Source organism: Hylobates moloch, unplaced genomic scaffold, assembly GCF_009828535.3.
Source record: "Hylobates moloch isolate HMO894 unplaced genomic scaffold, HMol_V3 SCAFFOLD_8, whole genome shotgun sequence".
Taxonomy (NCBI): Eukaryota; Metazoa; Chordata; class Mammalia; order Primates; family Hylobatidae; genus Hylobates; species Hylobates moloch.
This window is the reverse complement of record NW_026652283.1, coordinates 64,294,602-64,306,689: the sequence shown is the minus strand read 5'-3', so window position 1 is coordinate 64,306,689 and position 12,088 is coordinate 64,294,602. Positions and strand designations below refer to the sequence as shown.

Sequence of the window (12,088 nt, the reverse complement as noted above, 5' to 3'; positions counted from 1 at the left end):
TTCTGAGGATTGCGTTTTCACCACTCTCGAATCTGGGGATAGCTAAGATGAGCTCTCTGGAGATGCGTATGTCCTTCAATAGTGAGCTTTTATTATTTGGAAAGATTCACATATGCCCATTTCTATGCTCATGTAGTTACAAAGGCTTTGATAACATGGTGATCTTAAGAATAACAAATGTTATTTATAAATTAAAGTTTAGCAAGTTAATTTTCCAGGGTACCTGAAAAATTATTATTTAAATATAATCAGAGAATTGAATCACCTTTGATCAGTAAATCATCTCAGAATATAAGAATTGGTGATATCTTCTTTGTGGTGTTTAACAAGACAAACTTAGCCTATTAACATGAGATGGGAGGATAGTCAGAGCTGTTTATGTATTGTTTTGTTTTGCTATTTCAGATCTTCTTTCCAACTGCTGTGATCTTCAGCTTTGTTTTATCTCTTTATTTCATCTTAGCCATCTGATTATCTCAATTCTTTCCCCAGAGCCACAGCGTCTAACTCCCCTATGCAGGTTGGCTGTCGGCCGGGCGCGGTGGCTCAAGCCTGTAATCCCAGCAGTTTGGGAGGCCTAGGCTGGCGGATCACGAGGTCAGGAGATCGAGACCATCCTGGCTAACACGGTGAAACCCCGTCTCTACTAAAAATACAAAAAAAAAAAAAAAATTAGCCGGGCGTGGTGGCGGGCGCCTGTAGTCCCAGCTACTCGGAGAGGCTGAGGCAGGAGAATGGCCTGAACCCAGGAGGCGGAGCTTGCAGTGAGCCGAGATCGCGCCACTGCACTCCAGCCTGGGGGACAGAGCAAGACTCTGTCTCAAAAAACAAAAAAAAACAAAAAAAACAAAGAAGTGTAGAGGGTTGGGTGAGGTTTTCAACAATAAAATGGAGCAAGTGAGGTCAGGAAGGGGAGAGGTGAGTGCCACAGATAGCCAAGTGGAATGGACAGTTTCCTCTGCCTGAGGAATTCCTCGTTTAATTAGGTGAAAGATTCCCTATCATCAGCTGGTGCCAGAATTTCTCTTTGGGATGCAGTTATTTTTGTTTGGTACAATAACTTGATAAATTCTTTCGGAGAAGAAGGTGAGAACAGCAGTGTGGATGTAGGCAGACAACAAGGATCTGGAAAAAAAAAAGCCTGAAATGTTTTACATGATGGGGTAAAAGGCCAATAAAAACTACTCTTACTGAAGCAACTACACTTTTGGAAAACTGAAATGATTAATCTTTCCCCTCCCCTTCTTTTCTCTTTCCTTTCTTTTCTTTTTACTTTCCTAGTTTCTTTTCTTTTCCTCTTTCTTCCTTTCTTTGTCTTCTTCCTTCCCTCTTCCCCACCCTCCTTCCCCCTCTTTCTTCCTTTCATTATCTTCATTGAGGTATAATTTGCATATAATAACATTTAACAGTTTTAAATACAATATTTGCTGAGCTTTGATAAAAATAATTACCCAGTCTTATAGCTATAGTCCCAATCAAGAAAGAGAAGAGTTCCATCATTCCAAAACATTTCCTCATGCCACTTGTAGCCAATGCCCTCTGGGCCAGGACAACCACTAATCTGCTTTATTTCACTATAATTTGGCTTTTCTGTAATGTCATATCAATGGAATCATCATTATACACCCTTTTGTGTTGGATTAGTGTTAGGTGGTATGGTATATAATTTTCTATCCTTTATTTTTTACCTGTCTTTGTCTCTCTCATTAAAGTGGATTTCTTAAATTCTGCATACAGTTTAGCATTGCTTTTTATTCAATCTTATTTGTTTTTTAATTGTAGTGTTCTTTCCATTTACTTTTAATGTAATTGATGATATGGTTAGACTTAAAACTGCCATCTTTATATTTATTTTCTATTTGTCTTTCTGGTCTTTATTCCTTTTCCCCTTCCTTTCAGTTTTCTTTTGGATTGAGTATAGTTAATGATGTTTAGATGGCCGAATAGGAACAGCTTCGCTCTACAGCTCCCAGCGTGAGCGACTCAGAAGAGGGGTGATTTCTGCATTTCCATCTGAGGTACCGGGTTCATCTCACTAGGGAGTGCCAGACAGTGGGCGCAGGACAGTGGGGGCAGCGCACTGTGTGCGAGCCGAAGCAGGGTGAGGCATTGCCTCACTCGGGAAGCACAAGGGGTCAGGGAGTTCCCTTTCCTAGTCAAAGAAAGGGGAAGACAGACAGCACCCGGAAAATCAGGTCACTCCCACCCTAATACTGCGCTTTTCCGACGGGCTTAAAAAACGGCACACCAGGAAATTATATCCCACACCTGGCTCAGAGGGTCCTACACCCATGGAGTCTCACTGATTGCTAGTACAGCAGTCTGAGATCAAACTGGAAGGCGGCAGTGAGGCTGGGGGAGGGGCGCCCACCATTGCCCAGGCTTGCTTAGGTAAACAAAGGAGCCAGGAAGCTCAAACTGGGTGGAGCCCACCACAGCTCAAGGAGGTCTGCCTGCCGCTGTAGTCTCCACCACTGGGGGCAGGGCACAGACAAACAAAAAGATAGAAGTAACCTCTGCAGACTTAAATGTCCCTGTCTGACAGCTTTGAAGAGAGTAGTGGTTCTCCCAGCACGCAGCTGGAGATCTGAGAACGGGCAGACTGCCTCCTCAAGTGGTCCCTGACCCCTGACCCCCAAGCAGCCTAACTGGGAGGCACCACCAAGTAGGGGCAGACTGACACCTCACACGGCCAGGTACTCCTCTGAGACAAAACTTCCAGAGGAACGATCAGGCAGCAGCATTGGCGGTTCATGAAAATCCACTGTTCTGCAGCCACCGCTGCTGATACCCAGCCAAACAGGGTCTGGAGTGGATCTCTAGCAAACTCCAACAAACCTGCAGCTGAGGGTCCTGTCTGTTAGAAGGAAAACTAACAAACAGAAAGGACATCCACACCAAAAACCCATCTGTACATCACCATCATCAAAGACCAAAAGTAGACAAAACCACAAAGATGGGGAAAAAACAGAGCAGAAAAACTGGAAATTCTAAAAAGCAGGGTGCCTCTCCTCCTCCAAAGGAGCGCAGTTCCTCACCATCAACGGAACAAACCTGGACGGAGAATGACTTTGATGAGCTGAGAGAAGAAGGCTTCAGAGGATCAAACTACTCTGAGCTACAGGAGGAAACTCAAACCAAAGGCAAAGAAGTTAAACAATTTGAAAAAAATTCAGACGAATGTATAACTAGAATAACCAATACAGAGAAGTGCTTAAAGGAGCTGATGGAGCTGAAAGCCAATGCTCGAGAACTACGTGAAGAATGCAGAAGCCTCAGGAGCTGATGTGCTCAACTGGAAGAAAGGTTATCAGTGATGGAAGAAGAAATGAATGAAATGAAGCAAGAAGGGAAGTTTAGAGAAAAAAGAATAAAAAGAAACAAACAAAGCCTCCAAGAAATATGGGACTATGTGAAAAGACCAAATCTACGTCTGATTGGTGTACCTGAAAGTGACAGGGAGAATGGAAACAAGTTGGAAAACACTGTGCAGGATATTATCCAGGAGAACTTCCCCAATCTAGCAAGGCAGGCCAACATTCAGATTCAGGAAATACAGAGAATGCCACAAGATACTCCTGGAGAAGAGCAACTCCAAGACACATAATTGTCAGATTCACCAAAGTTAAAATGAAGGAAAAAATGTTAAGAGCAGCCCGAGAGAAAGGTCGGGTTACCCACAAAGGGAAGCCCATCAGACTAACAGAGGATCTCTCAGCAGAAACTCTACAAGCCAGAAGAGAGTGGGGGCCAATATTCAACATTCTTAAAGAAAAGAATTTTCAACCCAGAATTTCATATCCAGCCAAACTAAGCTTCATAAGTGAAGGAGAAATAAAATACTTTACAGACAAGCAAATGCTGAGAGATTTTCTCACCACGAGGCCTGCCCTAAAAGGGCACTTGAAGGAAGCACTAAACATGGAAAGGAACAACCAGTACCAGCCACTGCAAAAACATGCCAAATTGTAAAGACCATCGAGGCTAGGAAGAAACTGCATCAACTAACGAGCAAAATAACCAACTAACATCATAATTACAGGATCAAATTCACACATAACAATATTAACTTTAAATGTAAATGGACTCAATACTCCAATTAAAAGACACAGACTGGCAAATTGGATAAAGAGTCAAGACCCATCAGTGTTCTGTATTCAGGAAACCCATCTCACATGCAGAGACACACATAGACTCAAAATAAAGGGATGGAGGAAGACCTACCAAGCAAATGGAAAACAAAAAAAGGCAGGGGTTGCAATCCTGGTCTCTGATAAAACAGACTTTAAACCAACAAAGATCAAAAGAAACAAAGAAGGCCATTACATAATGGTAAAGGGATCAATTCAACAAGAAGAGCTAACTATCCTAAATATATATGCACCCAATACAGGAGCACCCAGATTCATAAAGCAAGTCCTGAGTGACTTACAAAGAGACTTAGACTCCCACACAATAATAATGGGAGACTTTAACACCCCACTGTCAACATTAGACAGATCAAAGAGACAGAAAGTTAACAAGGATACCCAGGAATTGAACTCAGCTCTGCAGCAAGCGGACCTAATAGACATCTACAGAACTCTCCACCCCAAATCAATAGAATATACATTTTTTTCAGCACCACACCACACCTATTCCAAAATTGACCACATAGTTGGAAGTAAAGCTCTCCTCAGCAAATGTAAAAGAACAGAAATTATAACAAACTGTCTCTCAGACCACAGTGCAATCAAACTAGAACTCAGGATTAAGAAACTCACTCAAAACCGCTCAACTACATGGAAACTGAACAACCTGCTCCTGAATGACTACTGGGTATATAACAAAATGAAGGCAGAAATAAAGATGTTCTTTGAAACCAATGAGAACAAAGACACAACATACCAGAATCTCTGGGACACATTCAAAGCAGTGTGTAGAGGGAAATTTATAGCACTAAATGCCCACAAGAGAAAGCAGGAAAGATCCAAAATTGACACCCTAACATCACAATTAAAAGAACTAGAAAAGCAAGAGCAAACACATTCAAAAGCTAGCAGAAAGCAAGAAATAACTAAAATCAGAGGAGAACTGAAGGAAATAGAGACACAAAAAACCCTTCAAAAAATTAATGAATCCAGGAGCTGGTTTTTTGAAAAGATCAACAAAATTGATAGACCACTAGCAAGACTAATAAAGAAGAAAAGAGAGAAGAATCAAATAGACACAATAAAAATGATAAAGGAGATATCACCACTGATCCCACAGAAATACAAACTACCATCAGAGAATACTACAAACACCTCTACGCAAATAAACTAGAAAATCTAGAAGAAATGGATAAATTCCTCGACACATACACCCCCCAAGACTAAACCAGGAAGAAGTTGAATTTCTGAATAGACCAATAACAGGCTCTGAAATTGTGGCAATAATCAATAGCTTATCAACCAAAAATAGACCAGGACCAGATGGATTCACAGCCGAATTCTACCAGAGGTACAAGGAGGAACTGGTACCATTCCTTCTGAAACTATTCCAAACATCAGAAAAAGAGGGAATCCTCCCTAACTCATTTTATGAGGCCAGAATCATCCTGATACCAAAGCCGGGCAGAGACACAACCAAAAAAGAGAATTTTAGACCAATATCCTTGATGAACATTGATGCGAAAACCCTCAATAAAATACTGGCAAACTGAATCCAGCAGCACATCAAAAAGCTTATCCACCACAATCGAATGGATAAATCGAGTGGGCAAATCAATAAATGTAATCCAGCATATAAACAGAACCAAAGACAAAAACCACATGATTATCTCAATAGATGCAGAAAAGGCCTTTGATAAAATTCAACAATGCTTCATGCTAAAAACTCTCAATAAATTAGGTATTGATGGGACGTATCTCAAAATAATAAGAGCTATCTATGACAAACCCACAGCCAATATCATACTGAATGGGCAAAAACTGGAAGCATTCCCTTTGAAAACTGGCACAGGACAGGGATGCCCTCTCTCACCACTCCTATTCAACATAGTGTCAGAAGTTCTGGCCAGGGCAATGAGGCAGGAGAAGGAAATAAAGGGTATTCAATTAGGAAAAGAGGAAGTCAAATTGTCCCTGTTTGCGGATGACATGATTGTATATATAGAAAACCCCACTGTCTCAGCCCAAAATCTCCTTAAGCTGATAAGCAACTTCAGCAAAGTCTCAGGATACAAAATCAATGTACAAAAATCACAAGCATTCTTATGCACCAATAACAGACAAACAGAGAGCCAAATCATGAGTGAACTCCCATTCACAATTGCTTCAAAGAGAATAAAATTCCTAGGAATCCAACTTACAAGGGATGTGAAGGACCTCTTCAAATAGAACTACAAACCACTGCTCAGTGAAATAAAAGAGGATACAAACAAATGGAAGAACATTCCATGCTCATGGGTTGGAAGAATCAATATTGTGAAAATGGCCATACTTCCCAAGGTAATTTACAGATTCAATGCCATCCCCATCAAGCTACCAATGACTTTCTTCACAGAATTGGAAAAAACTACTTTAAAGTTCATATGGAACCAAAAAAGAGCCCACATCGCCAAGTCAATCCTAAGCCAAAAGAACAAAGCTGGAGGCATCATGCTACCTGATTTCAAACTATACTACAAGGCTACAGTAACCAAAACAGCATGGTACTGGTACCAAAACAGAGATATAGATCAATGGAACAGAACAGAGCCCTCAGAAATAATGCCACATATCTACAACTATCTGATCTTTGACAAACCTAACAAAAACAAGCAATGGGGAAAGGATTCCCTATTTAATAAATGGTGCTGGGAAAACTGGCTAGCCATATGTAGAAAGCTGAAACTGGATCCCTTCCTTATACCTTATACAAAAATTAATTCAAGATGGATTAAAGACTTACATGTTAGAGCTAAAACCATAAAAACCCTGGAAGAAAACCTAGGCATTACCATTCAGGACATAGGCATGGGCAAGGACTTCGTTTCTAAAACACCAAAAGCAATGGCAACAAAAGCCAAAGTTGACAAATGGGATCTAATTAAACTAAAGAACTTCCGCACAGCAAAAGAAACTACCATCAGAGTGAACAGGCAACCTACAAAATGGGAGAAAATTTTTGCAACCTACTCATCTGACAAAAGGCTAATATCCAGAATCTACAATGAACTTAAACAAATTTACAAGAAAAAAACAACCCCATCAAAAAGTGGGCAAAGGACATGAACAGACACTTCTCAAAAGAAGACATTTATGCACCCAAAAAAACATGAAAAAATGCTCATCATCACTGGCCATCAGAAAAATGCAAATCAAAACCACAATGAGATACCATCTCACACCAGTTAGAATGGCAATCATTAAAAGTCAGGAAACAACAGGTGCTGGAGAGGATGTGGAGAAATAGGAACACTTTTACCCTGTTGGTGGGACTGTAAACTAGTTCAACTATTGTGGAAGTCAGTGTGGCGATTCCTCAGGGATCTAGAACTAGAAATACCATTTGACCCAACCATCCCATTACTGGGTATATACCCAAAGGAGTACAAATCATGCTGCTATAAAGACACATGCACACATATGTTTATTGCGGCACTATTCACAATAGCAAAGACTTGGAACCAACCCAAATGTCCAACAATGGTAGACTGGATTAAGAAAATATGCCACATATACACCATGGAATACTATGCAGCCATAAAAAATGATGAGTTCATGTCCTTTGTAGGGACATGGATGAAACTGGAAATCATCATTCTCAGTAAACTATCGCAGGGACAAAAAACCAAACACTGCATGTTCTCACCCATAGGTGGGAATTGAACAATGAGAACTCATGGACACAGGAAGGGGAACATCACACTCTGGGGACTGTTGTGGGGTGGGGGGAGGGTGGAGGGATTGCATTAGGAGATATACCTAATGTGAATGATGAGTTAATGGGTGCAGCACACCAACATGGCACATGGATACATATGTTACAAACCAGCACATTGTGCACATGTACCCTAAAGCTTAAAGTATAATAATAATAAAATAAATTTTTTTTAAAAATGATGTTTAATCTCCATTGTTGGCTTCTTAGCTTTGTTTTCTTAGTGGTGCCCTTCAGTTTACAATATATAATACATTTTTAACTTGTCACAGACTTCCTTCAAATAATATACTATTTCACTTGTAAGAACCTTGCAATAATATATTTCCATTTCTTCCCTCCCAGCCTTTGTGCTATTGTCATACATTTTATTTATATATACATAATATACCCCACAATAAAGTGTTACTATTTTGCTTTAACATTTAGATAATCAATTGCCTTTTTAATAGATTAAAATGAGGAAAAAATTTCTCTATATTTATCAACTTCTGGAACTTTTCATTCCTTCTTATGAATCTAAATGTCTCTCTGATATAATATTTCTTCTATCTAAAGGAGTTCCTTTAACATTTTTTCTGCTCTGCTAGTGAGAAATTCTTTCTGCATTTGTATGTCTAAAACACTCTTTATTTTGCCTTCATTTAAAAAAGATTTTTTGGCTTGGTATAGAATACTAAACAGAAAGATTCCCCTGTCTTCCACCCTCCCAACACTTTAAAGATGTCCCTAATTGTCTTCTGGTTTGCATAGTTTCTAATGATAAGTCTGCTGTCACTTCTTGGTTTTGTTCCCCTGTATGTGATGTGTGTTTTTCTCTTTTTCACTGGTTTGCAGCAAATTGATTGTGATGTGGCTTGGTGTGGTTTTCTTCGTGTTTCTTCTTCTTAGTTTTGTCAAACCACTTGAATCTGTTGGTTTGTAGTTTACATTACATTTGGGAATTTTTCAGTCATTATTTCTTCAAATACTTTTTCTGTTCCTGCTACTTCTGGGATCCAATTACACATATGTTAGATCACTTGATATAGTCCCACAGTTCACTGATGCTCTGTTCACTTTCTTCAGCCTTTTTAATCTCTGTATTTCATTTTGCAGTTTCTATTGCAATGTATTAATATTTTCTACTATTTCCTTTCATGGTGTCTAATGTGCTATTAATTTCATCCAGTGTTTGTTGTATTAGTGGTGCCCTTCAGTTTATAATATATAATTTTTTATCCTTTATTTTTTACCTTTATTTTCTATGCTTTTTTTTTTACTTTTCATGTCAGCAATTGTATTCATCTACAGAAGTTCTGTGTATGCATATTTATATTCTCTATCTCTTCATCATGCTCATGCTTTTCTCTGCTTTCTGGAACATATTGGGAAGATTTATGATAGCTGTCTTACTGTCTCCGCCTGCTGCTTCTATTCTCTCTTTCACTTCTAAATCTGTTGAGTTTTTTCTTGGTTATGAATCATCTCTTTCTGCTTCTTCTAATGCTTGTTTATTTTTATTAACATTGTGAATTTACATTGTTGTTTGTTGCATTCTTGTTAACCAGTATTGAGTTTTATTCACAGTTAAGATACTTGAAATCAACTTGATTCTTTCAAATCTTATTTTTTATTCTGTTGCCTCCTCAGCAGCCTGTAGTCTAATTTTATCCACCCACTGTTTCTAAATCCTTCTGAGAATTTTATCCAATACTCATTTATTAGGAGGTCTTTCTATGTTTGATGGTAGGAACATAAACGATTACTGGCCCTGCATAAGGTCCAGGGACTGTTCCACCTGTTCCTTTCAAGTGACATTTTTCTTACCCTCAGTACTTTCCTCACATGTATGTGCAGATCAGTATTCAACTTGACAAAACCTCTCTGTAGATTCTCAAGAGCTCTTTCTCTGTGATTAATACTGTCCTCTCCAGGACTCTGCCCTACAAATCACAAATTCTAGCCACTTAGGCTTCTCTAAGTCCAAACTCTGTTTCCTCAACCCATAGAGACTCTGTCTGGGTTCTCCCTGCTTGTGCTGTTCCCTGGAAACACGCTTCAAGCAGTAAGCTTAGGCGCTCATAGGGCACACCTTGTTTGTTATTCTTCTTTCACTGTCTTGAGTTGTCTGTCATTCGATGTCTGAAAACTTCTGTTTTATATGTTTTGTCTGCCTGTCTGGTTGTTCAGAAAAAGGGTAAATCTAGTTCCTTATGTTCTGAAGCCAAAGTCTGAGATGCTAAATTTCCATATAAAATATTTTTTACATTACAGCAATGTCAGCTTCCCTTCTTTAATTGTACCTTTCCCCATCCCAACTGTGGATAATCTATTCCACTCAAAACGCTTTGCATGAGTTTGCATGGTATCAGCATATGTTTGGATTTTCCAGGTGGGAGTGGAAAATAAAGCACATCCATTCATTAGCAATGAAGGATTCAGGTACTACAGTGACGTGCAATGTATCTCATGAGGTTCTGAGCATGGAAACCATAAGTTGAGTAAGTATATCTAGATTTACTTCTTGCATAAAGTCCTTAATGTGGACCACAAGTCCATGTATGATTTACCTCTACTTCTCTCTTTAGTCTTATCATATGTCTTTTCTCTTGTTTACTATGGGCTCCTTGTCCCTTGGGTCCCCTCTCAGCTCCCCAGACATCCAAGTTCTGTCTTACCTCGGGGTCTTTGCAGATGCCATTCCCTCTGCCTAGAGTGCTCTTCCTCCCTTCTTCCTTTTGATAAATATGTGCTCCTCATTCAGACATCACCTTGAATATTAATTCACTTCTACCTTTATCTCCAATTCTGATACACATTTTTTTCTTTTACAGCACCCATCACAATTTGTAATTAAATGCCTGTGAGATTATATGACTAATTCCATTTTCTTCTACTAGATCATAAGTATTTGTGTTCTGCACATTTTGGTCACCCAAGTGTGAGTTCCTCAAGGAAAAGTGCTGGATTGTGTTTGTCTTAGTGTCTCTGGTGCCTTCCATAGGTACCTGGAGACACATGGAACATGAACATGAAGAAGATACTCAGTGAATATTTATTAAACTCCTAAAATTTAAGGTCCTATGGGCTACAGCCTAGGTCAACAAGTCAAAGCTCATGGCTGTGTGTTGTTCGCATTGCATAATGTTAAAATAGATTAAATGCCAACATTAAAAATCCGGAGAAATTATATAAGAATCTGGATTACTGGTTTCTCTTTAAAAAACAAAAACCTGGAGATCTGCTTAACAACAGGACCAAACTCCTGCATAGAATTTGGTTGGACCTGGATCTTAGCTGCCCTTTTCTGCTTTCTGATTATCAGTCCTTACTGGACCAATTTTGTTCACTGAACTACTCATCTGGCTACTAAAGGCATCTGAGTTTGTGAACTTTGCACTAGCGTAAAGTAGACTTTGTTGTGTCTTCCCCCAACACACCCCAAAGGATAGCTTGACACTAATAACTAATATTTACTCTAGGCTGTACTTTCACTTTGATAATAAAACTGTCAAGAGCTGAGAAATGATAAAAGCTTAAGTCACTTCCTGTAAGTTATAACATAATTCTAGTCTATAAAAGAAAAAAAGTTTATGGAGAAAGTCTCCACTAATAACCAGGAAGCATTATCTGTGAAAGACTTCAGAAGAGCTTTGGTAGCAAAGCACAAACAGGACTGATAAGGAGAGTTGCCCTCTCAGGTCAGAACTTGTGTATTAACTGAAATTAGCATGGCTAGTTCATAGTTGCACTATCTATCTTGAATCAAGCATGACAGCCCTTCTTCAATGCTTCTTGCTACATGGCCTCATAAAGTTGAAAAATGATGTTTCTGGACAGGCAGCTTCTACTGTTTCAACTGTTAAAACATCACATGGGGTTTCTATAGTAGAAAATGATATTCTTTCCACTGCCTTCACAAGCAAGCTCCCCTAAGGGCAAAACATTATATTCTTTGTAGGATAGGAGATAACTTTTGAAGTTCTTCCTCCTTTTCTTTTTCTGGGTAAATGTGTGCTCATTCTTCAGATGTCAGATCAAATATCATCTTACACCCTTCTTGATCTCTGATTGTGATACATGTTTGTTTGTTGTTGGTTTTTTGACAGCACTCATCGCCATTTGTAATTCAGTATTTGTGACATTATATGGTTAACGATACTTTCTTCTGCTAGATGGTGGGAGAAAGCACTTGAACTTTAGGGTCAGAGTTGAAATATCT

The 12,088-nt window shown here is 39.2% G+C and overlaps 1 protein-coding gene across 1 annotated transcript in view; it reads right to left on the bottom strand.

The window, feature by feature from the left end:
• F5 (coagulation factor V) overlaps positions 1 to 12,088 on the bottom strand; it is a 92,096-nt gene that overhangs the window by 60,413 nt on the left and 19,595 nt on the right.